The sequence below is a fragment of the Etheostoma spectabile genome, chromosome 5 (assembly GCF_008692095.1).
Source record: "Etheostoma spectabile isolate EspeVRDwgs_2016 chromosome 5, UIUC_Espe_1.0, whole genome shotgun sequence".
Taxonomy (NCBI): domain Eukaryota; kingdom Metazoa; phylum Chordata; class Actinopteri; order Perciformes; family Percidae; genus Etheostoma; species Etheostoma spectabile.
Genome location: NC_045737.1, coordinates 28,347,981 through 28,362,950, shown reverse-complemented (window position 1 = coordinate 28,362,950; position 14,970 = coordinate 28,347,981). Strand labels below are relative to the sequence as shown.

At 43.4% G+C, this 14,970-nt stretch overlaps 1 long non-coding RNA gene across 1 annotated transcript in view; it reads left to right on the top strand.

Annotated features, from left to right (window-relative positions):
• Positions 1–14,970, top strand: part of LOC116689408 (uncharacterized) — a 70,074-nt gene that overhangs the window by 39,151 nt on the left and 15,953 nt on the right. Inside the window, exon 3 of the long non-coding RNA XR_004331981.1 lies at positions 13,014–13,223. This is a non-coding gene — a long non-coding RNA (uncharacterized LOC116689408). The remainder of the gene's footprint in view (positions 1–13,013; positions 13,224–14,970) is intronic.

The following is a 14,970-nucleotide window of genomic DNA, read 5'->3' as shown; positions in this document are numbered from 1 at the left end:
AAAGTAATTATATACTGTATATATGTATATATATATATATATATATATGTATGTATATGTGTAATACTCATTAGTTGGAGCCCTGTTATGGAGAAGTCTGTACAGCAATTATATTCAGTAAGTAGATATGCACCTAAAACAGTGTCTAAATATGTGCGTGCGTGCGTGCGTGCGTGCGTGCGTGCGTGCGTGCGTGCGTGCGTGTGTGCGTGCGTGTGCGTCCGTCTCCTTGATCAAGGCTGATCGACCTGTGACTACATGGAGATCATGGACTAGCACACAAACACTTATATAATAAATGTGCATTGATGAAAGGTCAGAGCGCTATCCCATCATCCCCCGGGCCTGCACACGGGGCCGGCAGGTCGATGCAGGGCACAGTGCACGTGCGTTTCACCATCGCTCACTGCACTCATGTGTGCACATCAGACACAACATACGGTGGGCACAAGGGCAACCAGAGAGGAAAGGGAGAGGAAGCCCCAGATACACACACACACACACAAACACACACACACACACACAAAAACACACGCACACACACACACACACACAGACAGACAGACAGACAGACAGTCTGTCTGCTCGCACATACGTAACCTGGTTAATGTCGGCTTTCTGAGGTAATCTTATTTCTTACATCTCAAGTAAAGCAAAACCTGGTTTCCATAATCCGGTTAAAGGATTAAGAGAAATCTGGTTAATGTACAGTAGCTAGATAGGGAATCTCTCTCTGTCTCTCTCTCTCACTCTCTTTCCACTTTTCTCTCTGTCTCTCTCTCTCACTCTCTTTCCACTTTTCTCTCTCTCTCTCTCTCTCTCTCTTTCCACTTTCTCTCCCTCTCTCTCCACTCTCTCTTTCACTCTCTCTCTCTCCACTCTCTCTCTCCACTCTCTCTCTCTCACTCTCTCTCCCTCTCTCTCTCTCTCTCTCTCTCTCTATATATATATATATATATATATATATATATATATATATATATATGTACAGCATACAGTATATTTTTGTATATACATGTATGTATGTATGTATGTGTGTGTGTGCGTGTGTGTGTGCGTATATTGATAGGGATCAATTGTTGTTGAAGCGTTGTCACATCCAATCCCCAAATAACTGGAGTGAGATCGGCCTCCACCAGGCATGTGTTTACGGCCACAGACCAAATGCACAGATGGTCCCGCTGTACGACGAACTGGACGTCAGTCTCTGGTTTCATTCATCTCCCCCCCCCCCGCGCCTCCTCTTCTATCACTTCTTGGCGTCTGAGCAGGTGTTTGGCCCCAAGTTAGAGTCCAAATCAGATCCATTTCATCTGTAATCAGCTGGAGCCTGATGGAAGAGATCAGAGCGCCGATCAAAGAATTATAAGCCGACCACGCCTGACCAGCCAACCATGACATGGACAAGGCGGGGGGGTGGGGGTGAGGTGGGGGGGGGTGGGGGGTGAAGTGAGCAAGAGCTTCAGTAAGGATGAAAGGAGAGAAGATGGAGATTTGAAGGCCAGCAGAATCTCCCAGGGGAGAGACATGAAAGAGCAGGGTGCTGGAGCGAGGCATCAGCGGGGGTGCAAGGATGTTACACTGCACACTCTCATGGGAGTTTAATTTTTTGACGTTTCCATCCAGTGGAAGTAGCTTGTTTAAAGTCAAACGTGGTGCTCCGTTCTGCTCCAGTTGGAGGTAATTAGGATGGGAGGGGACTTTCTGTCGCCATGTGCAAGGGACAGTCAGCGTAGCGCTGTAGACCTGATCAGTGCCTTCTCATGAACTGGTTCGGGTATCGTACGGAACGGTATGCACACTCAAACCATACGCCGAGTTTGCGAGGGAGGGTGAGCACCGCCCCCACTGTTGGAATAATTACATCTGGCATGACCAGATAGTTTATAAATATTTTAAATAACAGAACAACCAAATGGTGGTAGGTAATACATCTGATATCATTTACTGCTTTAGTCAAAAATATATTTTTTCAGGGCTCTGGGCTTTGTAACAAGTAACAAGTAGCCTTTTTGCTGTGAGCTTATTAATTGATTGTGTGTGTTTTGTGTAGATTTGAACTTTGGTTAGACGGCGAAGTGGAGAGGCCTAATTTTTATTGAAATAGAACATAACCAACATGCAAGTGCTCTCTGTATTCACAAAAATATCAAAACAAAAAGAAAAATAAACCACCATCCCAACCAAGATGACTTCAGGTAGCCCCCGACTGTCCCTACCCCAAAAAGTAAAAATATATACAGTATATATAAAGTATATATATGGACATCAGTCACATCAGTCACCTCATGCACACGCTGTGTCTTCTCTCATCCATGTACAGTGGGATTAAAATATAAATTATACACAAGTACACAAGACAATAGCAGGGTGGATGACGTGAATAAAAATAAATAAGTAAAGGATAAAAAACAGATAACAAAATTAAATTGACAATATCTGAATAAATCAAATAAAACCATCAGTTAAAATCTGCTCTAAAAAATAAACACACATATTTAATTAGCATGTGTGTTTTGTCCATATGTGCTCATGCTGTGTTCCCCAAGTGGTAGGACCGGTCTCAGCTGCTATAACAAGGTTGTTGTGGTTTTTTTCGGTAGTTGGTGGTTTAGTTACCCAAGAATAGGTGAGCTGTCATTTTCAGGCAGAGATTATGACTCGGTTTAGGCAAGAAAAATGAGCATTATGCTGCAACAGAAGTTAAGTTTAGGCACCGAAATGACTAGCCCACCCACGCAGCAGTCTCTTATACAGCAGCAGGCTGTATGGGCACACACCAAAAAAATACATGGAAATCATTTGAATTACAGTGCTCATCTTTTCATAGCTTTTTGAGCCCATGGTTCACAAGAACAGGCTGAATTGATTGATGCCCCGCTGCTGGTTAGCAAATCATTAATTGTGTGCAAATAAGGAATGTCCTGCACTCAGGTGCATAAAACTTGATGGGTGGCTCACATATTGATTTTAAAGGGGTATTTCAAACACACACAAACATCATTTTGGATGCTATGGCACGATCACACACAGGGGTGTTGGACTGGAGGTGCAAAGGTTTGAGGAGGGCCATAAATATACTAGAATGAATAGCTGTGGATGTGGAGAGGGGCCCATAGAGAGCCTTTCTACAGGGCCCAGCATTTTGTGCTACGCACCTGCACACACACTCTTTTGCATTAATCTTCTACATTCATACGCGCGTTCACACGCTGCATGCGGCTGATCAAACCCCTCTTTGATTATCAGTCTTTTATCCACACACACACACACACACACACACACACACACAGCTCTTTAATGTGAGTTGGTCAACATGAAGGCTCAACACCCCCACTTGGTCACAGCGATATTCACAGACATGCAGTCTCATTCAGGCTTGATATTGCTTTAAACCGTGCACGCACACCCTCCTACACGTAAACACGCACCGTACCTGCTTTAAGTGTCCACCTGTGTCTTTGTACAAATACTCTCAGATGCTGAGTACAGTGTGGGGGGTGTATGCATGTTTGACTGTCAATGGAGTGTCCATGTCTGCTTCATTAGCTTCACACTCTGAATAAAAGATCAGTTGTCTTCATCTTTCCTGTCACTGTATGGGAAAAGCTTTTTGTTGAGCTGTAAGGTTTTGGATTCCCAGACCTGTTGCATGCATGGCTCTGCAGCACTGTTTGAACAAGGCAGGAGACACAGCCAGCCCAGTCTCATGGCAGGCTGTGCAATGGTCACGGGGCTCAATGGCTCAGTGGTAGAGCGGTTGCCTGCCAATCAGAAGGTTGGTGGTTAGATCCCCGCCCCTGCAGTCATTGTCGAAGTGTCCTTGGGCAAGACACTGAACCCCGAATTGCCCCCGTTGTGTGAATCGGAGTGTGAATGTGTGTGAGTGTGTATCTGATGAGCAGGTGTGTAGATGTGTGTGAATGTTTATCTGATGAGCAGGTGGCAGGTGTACGGCAGCCTCGGCCACAGTGTATGACTGTGTGTGAATGGTGAATGTTTCCTGTAGATGTAAAAGCGCTTTGAGCAGCGCTTTGACTGGAAAAGATATATAAATATTCACGTTATTTTCGTGTGTGGATTACGAATTTTAAAGTAATGTATTTCAATGGAAAGCCTATTTCATGATCACAGCACGATTACAGTAGCAAGTAGCACTGAAAGCCAAAGATCTGCGTGAGGAGGTTGGTCGGGGTTTCGGAAGGTTCCAACAACACAGGACTTTCACCCCGGAGACCCCGTTCTTTTTTTCCTAACCGCGACCGTCCCGTTGTAGTGGCCGGCGTTTCATTTCCCCGTTGTCACAGAGACTACGGATCGTGTCCATGCGCCCGGGGGGGGTCGCGTCCCGCGTGTGGTGGTCTGTCCCGTTGTTGTCACCGCCGTGTGGCGTTTGATTTCCCCGTTGTTGCGTTCCCCAGAGCAGCCCAGTGTCATGGCGGTTTGTAAAATGATCACATTAGAAAATCATGACCTGTACACAAACCAATAAATCTAAATAACGTGACCATTTCACGACCTTCACATTCCACAGTTCATTTTCCAGGAAGTGCTGTAACATGATATTTTCTCAATCTGATTTCATATTCATTTTGCTCTGGACTGGACTTTGAAATCTCTTCTTTGATGCAATGTCAAAAGCGGAGTCATTGTATATTTTACAGTGTTGTCATACAGAGCCACTTACAGCGTGTAAGCTCGGACCCTAATCACCTCAACTGTTTTGGAGGAACCTCCCTGTTTATAAAGGCTGATTTTCTGATCAAAACATTTCAGCTGTATAAAAAACATTGAAACTGGTGAAATTATCATATGATACATCTTCTTCCAAGGCTGTCTGGTGGCTTCACAGACTCTCTTTTTGAACCACCAGAATACAAAATGAACTCGGCTTACAAATTATCACTTGGCATAAATCCTTCTGTGTGGAAAATATATCACACTTTGAATTGATCATCTGTAAGAGTCCTCTTTGAAAGTCAAATTCAAAAAGTTGAACCGTGGCGTCAAATGAACTGTTCCTCCTATAGGACCCACTTTTTCTATTTAAGTCACACCCACTTCCTTTGTGATGGAGATTCCGCCCTAGTCTAAGGTAAGAAATTCCCATAACACTATCAAGTCATTTTTGTCTATTGTTTAGTCCTAAAAACGTGAAGTGAGATCATAACCTTGCAAAGCTGTTTGTATGGGTTAGGTTTTATTTGTCTGTGCCAATGTTTATGAACTAGTGGAAGGATTACAGGCATAGTGCCAGGAGAATTTTCCCATAACATTACAGATGGGTTGGTTTGGTGATCTGGTTCTTTAAGTGTCCCTCAGTTAAACGGTCCCATGCTTTTATATAGACCTTAGTGTCCCAATACGTTCTGAAGTCTCTTTATGTAGACCTTAGTGGTCCCTAATACTGTCTGACGAATTTTTATATAGACCTTAGTGGTCTAAACTGTATCTGAAGTCTCTTGTTATAGAACCTTAGTGTCCCTGAACTGTACTGAAGATGTTTGTATGACCTTAGGGTCCCCTAATATGTATCTGAAGTTCTTTATAGACCTTAGTGGTCCCTAATCTGTATCTGAAGTCTCTTTTATATAGACCTTAGTGGTCCCTAATACTGTATCTGAAGTCTCTTTTATGTAGACCTTAGTGGTCCCCTAATACTGTATCTGAAGTCTCTTTTATATAGACCTTAGTGGTCCCTAATACTGTATCTGAAGTCTCTTTTATATAGACCTTAGTGGTCCCCTGATACTGTATCTGAAGTATGTTTTATATAGACCTTAGTGGTCCCCTAATACTGTATCTGAAGTCTCTTTTATATAGACCTTAGTGGTCCCTAATACTGTATCTGAAGTCTCTTTTATATAGACCTTAGTGGTCCCTAATACTGTATCTGAAGTCTCTTTCCCAGAATTCAGCCTAGGTGCAGAATTCCAGTCACTAGAGCCAGTCCCACAATGAGCTTTCCTTAGTAAATGGGGAAAAAATCAGAGAATCACCAAGATCATCACATTTTATTCTGAGTGGGACATGAATATTTGTATCAAATATCCACTGGTCCATCTTATAGTTTTTTTTTTAGGTATTTTCACTTTAAACCAGAAATATCGACTTCATGGTGTCGCTGGAGGAAAGGTCAGTGTGATTTATCCTCTGGATACCTTAAACTCCTGCACAACATTTCATGGCAATCGACCCTATAGTTAATGAGACATTTTTACTTCTAGTCCTTTTATTTCATACTTCCTTCTAGAGGGTTAGTCCTGGTTATAAAAATGAGATTCATTGTCCCACAGTTCTCTCATTGCTGTTTCAGACTCTTTCAGCATTGTACATTTGTTGGGACATTCCTTTTTCTGAATTTTCAAATAAACCAATATAGAAACCTGGCTCTCGGCAGCCTCAGAAACCCATACATGTCCAACCACGTGTGCTTCATGCATCATCACAATGATGAATACAAAGTTTGGTGAGCGTGGCATAAAAGTCCTGGAGCCGCTTTCATCCCACCGTCCACGAGGTGTGAAATCGTTTGATCCGGTTTGTTCTGTTTAGGTGAAACAGCTTCTGTGGGTGTGTGTGTTAGAGTTTGCACTTGTGTGTGTGTATTTGTGTGTGTGTGTGTTCTAAGGTGCCTGGAGCAATAAAAGGTGGAGGGAAAGGGGAGGGGACGGGGTTGCAGGAAGGAAGGAAGGAAGGACGGAAGGAAGGAAGGGAGCTGACGGTAGCTGTGTTTGTTTTACAGGGGAGAGGGGGGGGGGGGATGTAGGGTGGGAGCAGTTCTTTAGTCCGTCCGTCCGTCAGTACGGGTGTGTTTGTTTTTATAGGGGCAGTTATGGGTCAAAGAACATTAAGTCTGTTCCAGTGTGAAAGAGTGGAGCGCGGCGGGCGATGCGCCCTGGCTCTCTGACCCACAAAAGGGTCAGAGGTCGGGGTTAAAAGTCAAACAATGCCTGGAAGGACTAGCAATCAGTTGGGACTGCACCCGAGGTCAGTGTGTGTGTGTGTGTGTGTGTGTGTGTGTGTGTGTCTGTGTGTGCAAATGTGCGTCAACATGTGAGGAAGGGTAGGACAAGGTGGCCAGGAAAGCAGAGTTGGGGAAAAGGAAGGTTAGAAAGAGGACAGCGGAAAGCAGAGACACAGAGCGATGAAGAGAAGAGAACAGACGGAGGGGGGGTGAAACGTTCTTGTCTTCCTTTCTATCTCCGCAACATCCGTTCACTTCGAAGAAACGACCCTGGCTTGCACTCATCTTACCTCCCAATACAGTCGGACAAGAACCACACACAAGCACACATTCAGGCCCCGCGCCACACACGTGCACGTCTAAAACACAGTCAGGGGCTCAGCCAGCCAGTGGCAACATGTGGCCTGTTTCTCCGTATGTTTTAATGAGCTCTCCGTTGTGGAGTGCTGACTGATAGTGTTAGGCTGCTACGTCTCAGCTCATTAGCTAAACCAGGCTCAACAACACCACCAGCAGCTAAAAGATGATTTGATACCGCCTGCGGAGTTATGTGACGCCGCCAGGGCCTTAAAGAGGCCGCGGTGAGCGACCGAGCCAGAGAGTTAATTTGGTCACCAGGGGAGAGAGCGCGAGGCTGAATCTCGCTCCTTACAGCACAAGCAGGGATCACATGCGTCCGCTTGATCGAACGAAGAAGAAAAATACATCGTAGAGTGACTGCAGCCGCCCCCCCCCCCCCCCCCCCCCCCCCCCCCCCCCCCCCCCCCCCCCCCCCCGGCGTTCATAAAAGCTCCCGCCGCAGACGGGCAGTTTTAGCAGCACGGTGGAAACAAATGAAGAAGACAACAACGCTGAATAAAAAGACAAAACTGCAGCTGGCTGATCTGTTCTTAGCTGATTGTTATTGCTCTATGGTGAAAGGCGCAATTTCCAATATTGGCACTGTATGGAATCCCTGCGCTACATGCTATTAAAGTCCCATTGAACTTAATTCCATTTAAATGACTTTTAATAGTAACAGAGTACTTTTTTTTTGTGGTAATGCTACTTTTACTTTACAGTAAAGGATAATGTACTTTTATTATTTTAATTTAGGTGATGTCATCGAGACACAGGGTCTCATTCTCATCGGTTACAGACAGACAAAAAGATTACAATAAGAATTACCAGATAGTATATACAATATGCAAACAAACAAAAAGTTTCCAAAGTTGTTCTACTTCTTCCACCACACTGGCTCTGGGTTTGACACTTTGTTTATAATGTGATTTTTCTTTTTTACAAGTGACATATTTCAGTATGGATTTATCATACAAAATGACATATCTCGTTGTTTCACTACAACGGCATTGAGCTGTTCATTATCTGACGCTTCCCTGGCCAGACCTCCTATTCCCAGCTGGTCTTTTATTGTGTGACACATTAGACTCTCGGGGGAAGGTATGTGATAATCAGCGTTGCCCCCGGAAACACTCCTCGCATGCTTGCTAATAACTTGCCTCACACGGTCCGTGCTTGTAAAATATCCACCGTGCACGGCTTCTAACGTAAAACCAGAGAATCTGTCTCTCTCTCTCTCTCTCTCTCTCTCTCTCTCTCTCTCTCTCTCTCTCTCTCTCCATCTCTTTCTCACGCCCCCCTCCCCCTTCTCGCTTTCTCTCTCTATTCAATTTTCAATTTTTTCAATTTTGGCTTTATTGGCAAAATCAATACGTCTGTGTTGGCTAGAACAAGCATAAGATCAAACCTACACATAAACAACAACATGGTGTAAATGCAGTACATCGGATATAATAACACAAGTAAACAGGATAATTATGATATAATTGCGGATAATAAACAAATTCTGTGCATGTCCCTCAAAGGGTACATTGAAACAATAACATAAAAAAGTAAGACAACATAAAACAAGAATAATAATCATGATTATATATACAGTTCTCTAATTACCTTTGCCATGTGCTGTAGCAGGAGAAGACATATTTAGCTGCGAGCCATGCCGTGCTTTTATCTTCCTCTAATGAAAAAGAAGCTCTTTGTCCTTGTGGAGCTAGTGAAGCCTGGAATACGTTTCAAATGTTTGGAAATAGATGGTTCATATGGAAATATAGTCCTTAAGAAATACAATTCTCTCTCTCTCTCTCTCTCTCACTCTCTCTCTCTCTATCTCGCTCTATCTCTTCATTCAGTTCAATTCACATTGCTTTTATTGGCATGAATGTCAGAAATATATATTGTCAAAGCATCAAGGATAATAATGGGAGAAGAAATAAATACATACACTTCGATGAGTAATCTAAAATGTATACATTTAAGATAAAAAATACATGAAATCAACAACAGTATTAATCAATCAATATAGAATAAAATCTCTAGTGTCAAATGTAAAAAAGAAAAACAGAGACAGAAAACGTGAAAAAGCACATGAAGTAGGCCTAGAGGACTAAATGAGAAGGCAGAGGAAACTGTGGGGGATGAAATCCAGATATTCTCTCCCCCCCCCCCCCCCCCTGTGTTCTCTGCAGAGCCCTCTGAACCAACAGGTACATGAGCAGTGGAGCGAGGGGAGATTGTTTTGTTATGCTTTATTTCAAACTGTCGACATACATAGTATCAAAAGAAAAGATCAGAATGCCGTGCGTACACGTGAAGCATTTGGGGAAATAAAACTAAACGCCCTGCCAACTGAAAAATAAAAGACAACAGCGGAACAAATCCAATGCAAAAATAATAAATGAAGTGGAAAAGTAGTGGATGACAATAAGTTCACCCTAAAAACATGAAAGATGTTGCATTGCATACATTGATTCTTTTTGTTTTGTGAGGGGAAAACCGTTGCCACATCCAGTATGGCTCCATTTCCTTCATACATATAAAGATTTATATCAATTTTTTAGATATTACATTTGTGAATGTGGAATTTGGCGAGAAGTAATATAAGATTAATAATGAAAAATGCAGCAGCGTCTTTGTCACTGTAATCATAGCAACCAAAAACAGTATTTCTATAGTAACAAGCTAAATCTGTCCACAGCTCGGATCTAAACAAGACCAAAATAAATAGGAGCCGGTTTCAGGATGTGAGTCACAGAAAGAGCAATGTACATCCAAGCCCCTTTTTAGACGGATTCAAAATCCAAAAATCAACGTTTAGTTTGACTCTTTGGCTACGGACAAACAGTTGTGCTCTGTCAGCGGAGGAGAGGAAGAGAGGGAGACGGGCTCCGAGAAAGGCAGCGAACAGAGGAAGAGGAAATAACAGGGAAGGGTTTTTAAGCTTTTCCTCAGCCAAAGCCTTGTATCCGCTTCTTTGCTATCCTCTTCCTCCTCGTCTTCCGCTGTAGTGTTTACACACCGCCTCTTCACTTAATCCGGCCTTCCGGATGCCCACTTCAGCCCAGAGACAGAGGGATGGATGTTGAGGGAGAAGAAGAAGAAGAAACAGAAAAAAACCTCCTGCAAAGTCTGCAAACAGTTTTTTTACCTCTTTTTCTTTCTCCATAACTCACCCACCAATTCTCTCATTCTTTCAACCCTTCATCCCTCCCTCCTTCCCTCGCAACCTCTCTATCTCAATCTGGGCTCACTCAAGCGTTGGCCGCCGAGGCCTCCAGCATCGATCCAATAAAGCCGGCAGCCACCACTGCGAGGCTTGGAGAGCTTTCACCCAAACTCAGCGTTTAAGCACGCTCATTTAACAGCACTCCGCTATGATCTGATGTGATGTGATCCCCCTTTTATTTATTTATTTCAGCCTCCTCTTATTTTCCTCTCAATAGTGAAATCAATAACAGTCACTGTGGTTGTGGATGGGCACACACACACACACACACACACACACACCACACTCTCAGTTATCTCTCCTGCCAATCCACCATATACGTCAAATGATTTTATTTTTTTTATGCCAGCACTGGAATTTACTATTCACATGTGGGAATAGATTAAGAAGAGAGAGTAGGAGGGATGCAGTGTGCTACATGTACAGATGGATTTGCTTTGTGTGCTGGGTCAAAGTAAATATAGTTGACATTTTGTTGCCCCGAGTCAGTATGTGCCCTTCTCCAATGAGCATGCATCATCAAAGGTGCCATTTCACTCGCGGATACGCGGTGCCGAAAGCTTACAGCAGGAGTGTGTGCGTTTCAACTCTTATGAGGATATTCGCTCCTCATGAGAACACAAACATTACACGTAAGAAAGATCCATCCTTCCTCATATGTGCAGCGGGGAAGTTCAAGTTCAGCAGTTGGTTTAGTATTAAGGTGAGAGTAATTGGACTTGGTTTAGATTGGGATCAGTGAGTTGGAGATGCAGTGGGTTTATTATAGGTCACCTTTAAATTAAAGGGTCTGCTCACCCAAATTACTGCTCAAAGAAATCATCTTTTTATTTATTTTTTTAACCATAGCTTGGGTTTTTACGTGCTGAGGTTTTTCTGCTGCCATTTGAATAGAAGTGGGAGGATTTTAGCTTGTGGCACTCACAGCATTTAAAAATGACATTTAAATATCTGTTTGCAGACAGTGTCTCGTACAGATACTCCAAAAAATCTGATTGGAAACTACTTTCTACCAAGAGAGAAAAAGGTCTCTACGTGAAAACCATGGACACAATGTTTTGTAGATTAGGTCTACTTCAAACAAAGCGCTTATCAGGTTATGGAACTCTATCTAGAAACCCTATTCTAGATATTATACATACACAATCATGTGGGGCGGCTTCTGACGACTATTGTAACCTTTAGAAAGCACACAATCTGATAATATACTTGGCCAAGTTTTAATGTACAATTTTTCAACTTCAACACCATGAATGCCTTCGAGGATAGAATGTGGTCAGATGTTATGTTATTAATTGTCGACTAAGACATGCAAAAGACTCGGGGACGCAGCGAGGAGGAGGTTATGGCGGGAGGCTTTTCTTTTTTTGGAAAAACAAGCAGAACATGTCTTTTTTCTTTACATGGCATCGTTGATTGAGGATGTTAATCAGCACAGGTGGCTGCAGCTAATCTACTGATGGCATCCAACTTTATTCAAAAAATAAAGTTATTTTCACAATTGTACACTACTGATAAAAAAATGAATGTATTTAAGGCTGTTCATGGTTTAACTTTACAGTTATTTGACAAGCAACATGTTACACCTTGAATTACCAAGTTTAGTCGCTAATTGATGTCACTGAGTTCACAATAAATAACAATGTGCCATACGGTAAAAGTTAATGGGCTGGCAGGTCCTCGCAAGCATACAAAAGCAAACTTGGGAATGTGTCATTGTAAGCGTGTAAGTACTATTTTTATGTAAAATTCCCCGTGGGCCCTGTGCGTCAGTCTCAGCAGCAGCAGCAGCGTAACAAGTCAATCATCCGGGGCTGTTATTGGTCTGGAATGTCGCTCCGTAGCCGCACACTCGACATGTTCATTAGGTATCAACCAATTCATTTACAACACACTGCTATTGGATTGTCCTTGCCTTGACATTCATTTCTCAACACTTGGTTTGATGCGTTGCCAGCGCCAATTAACTGGGGTAGCTCAGCCCAAGTTTAGTATACTGCTGCTGAATTGGATTGACAAGATAAGCTGTTTCTGAGATTTCTTTGAGTGGTGATAGCTGGATCATCGCTCAGAGTGTGGAAGGGATGAAAAAAACAAAAAAACCTTCCTGCATAACCCCCCCGGCCAAAAGTCATTAATAAAATGTAATTTCTTTTTTTTTTGCAGACAAACACACACACAGCTGCACACACACACACACCCTGATTACAGCTTTGTCTTTGTTTGCTTTAATGCTTTGCATAACTCATGTTTTACGTTATTGTACATTTTGATGACCATGTTAAATTTCATAGTACATATTTTTCAAAGTGTTTTTCAGTGCAGCTTGAATGTGCTGAACGTTTTCTTTGTGTGGCTTTTTGAAAAATGTACAAGTTGTAAATACTGTTGTGGAAAGAATGGATTCTGATAAACAAGCGAGCCAATAAAGAAAGTGAATTGCTGCTTCCAGCTGATGTGTTGGTTTTATCTTCCTCTCGGCAGGCTGCCAGGAGCCGGGCTGCTCTATCCAGTCCCTCCGATCAACAGATTGATTCCTCGATCCATCACGCCAACGCCAGTTCCGACGAATGGGAGCTGACATGGGAGCCCTGGGCGGGACCAAGGTCTTGCTCCTGGTGTTTCTGGTTGGATTGGAGAAGTCGCTGGGTCTCAACTGGAACCCCATCCCACGCAAGACTGTTCGGTACCGAGGTGAGTGAGCAGTGTGTTTCCAGCTGACCTGAGGGGTCACTAAAACTTTCCACAGAAAGTCAGACTGAGATTTCCGTCTCACTTTTCTTTTCCTAAAAATGTAAAAAACATTGTTAATGACTCATCCTGAACTTGTGGACATATATTTATCCATGTCCAGGTTAGCTGGTTGCCCCAAAGGGGGATTTGAGCTAGCAAAGTAACTTGCAAACTGGTATTTTCACCCAGACAGTTCCTAGGGTATTGCTCTGCTAGCTACCTACGAGCTAACGGATGAGTGTGCTATTTCTATGAAGTAAAGATACTCAAAAATGATTTTGTTGACCTAAATGTGGCATAGGTCAAGATATAGATGAACAGTTAACACAGGGACACACAATTAGAAGTAGTGTTTTTATTGTGCTGTGTGTTTAAAGGCCCGTTCACGGTGGTGAAACATGGTCACGTAGCACTACGCGCAGGGCTAGTTGTTGAACTACCGTAGATGGCGAGCTAGCACGCCAGCCAGGGCGCCATGTCATTTCTCCGACGCTCCATTGTTCTGACCTCTAAAGAACCCAAAACCCCCTAACCCTAGGCTTTTGTGGACAACCTCCCATAAAGTAACGTAACCCCATTAGTACAGGTCCTATCCCCTGACCAAAGGTCCCATGGCATTAAAATGTCATTTTATGAGGTTTTTGACATTAATATGCGTTCCCCAAGCCTGCCTATGGCCCCCCAGTGGCTGGAAATGGTGATAGGTGTATACAGAGCCTGAGAAAATGAAAGCTCAGATGGGTTGATCTGGAATCTTGCTCTTTATGAGGTCATAAGGGGCAAGGTTACCTCCCCTTTCTCTGCTTTGCTCGCCCAGAGAATTTGGCCCCCCCATGAGGGAGAGACATCATTGCTTTCAACGTGCAAAGTGGCTGTTGGTCAAGGCCACACACCCAGCCTCCACCTTAACCCCCCCCCCCCCCCCCCCCCCCCCCCCCCCCCCCTCCTCAAATGCTACAGACTCAGAAATGGCACATACTAACGGACTATAGTATAGTCCGACAGGCGGGTGGTAAGTAAAACAGCAAGTGGCTTACATAGCTTCGATCGGTTCTCTGCTGTCTCAAAGATCGGTGCTATCAGCTTGCTGTTGGTGAACCTCCAGATTTACATACACTAAAGTTGAACCTGACACAAAACATTCACTTTCCTACCTTCAACCAAATGCACGGAGGCCAGGCCTCAAGATGGAGTTTATGGATGGCAGCTGTTGGTAGAATCCTCCACGTTGGCCTTGGAACGATTTAACTGGTCAGACATCTGATACAAAAGCAGTGATTTCAGAAAGGTATTCCATTACAGCAACCAGGGAGGGTTTTCCATTATATCGGAGTTGGACACTTTCAGATTTTGTGTTAAGAGGTCGACATCGACCCTCAGTAAAACAATACATCAGTCTAATCCTAGCGCTCAACTGCATTTGCACTCTTTATCTCGGCCCTCCTCTGCAGCCAGACCTGACTTTCTTTACAGAACAATACCAATTGTTGCAGGCTGAGAAATAGTCTTCTTTTAATCCCTCAAAGGAGAAGTGCTGCATTCTCTCTCTTGGGGATTAGGGGAATACTATAACGAGAGGAAGAAATATAGGGAAAAGCTCACCTCTCTTTACCACCTATTCCTCCATTCATCCAATTTCTATCTCTCCATTCCCTTCTCTTCCTTCTCTGTTTGCCTTTTATCTTTCCCTTCCCCCTTTTTTTCCTTT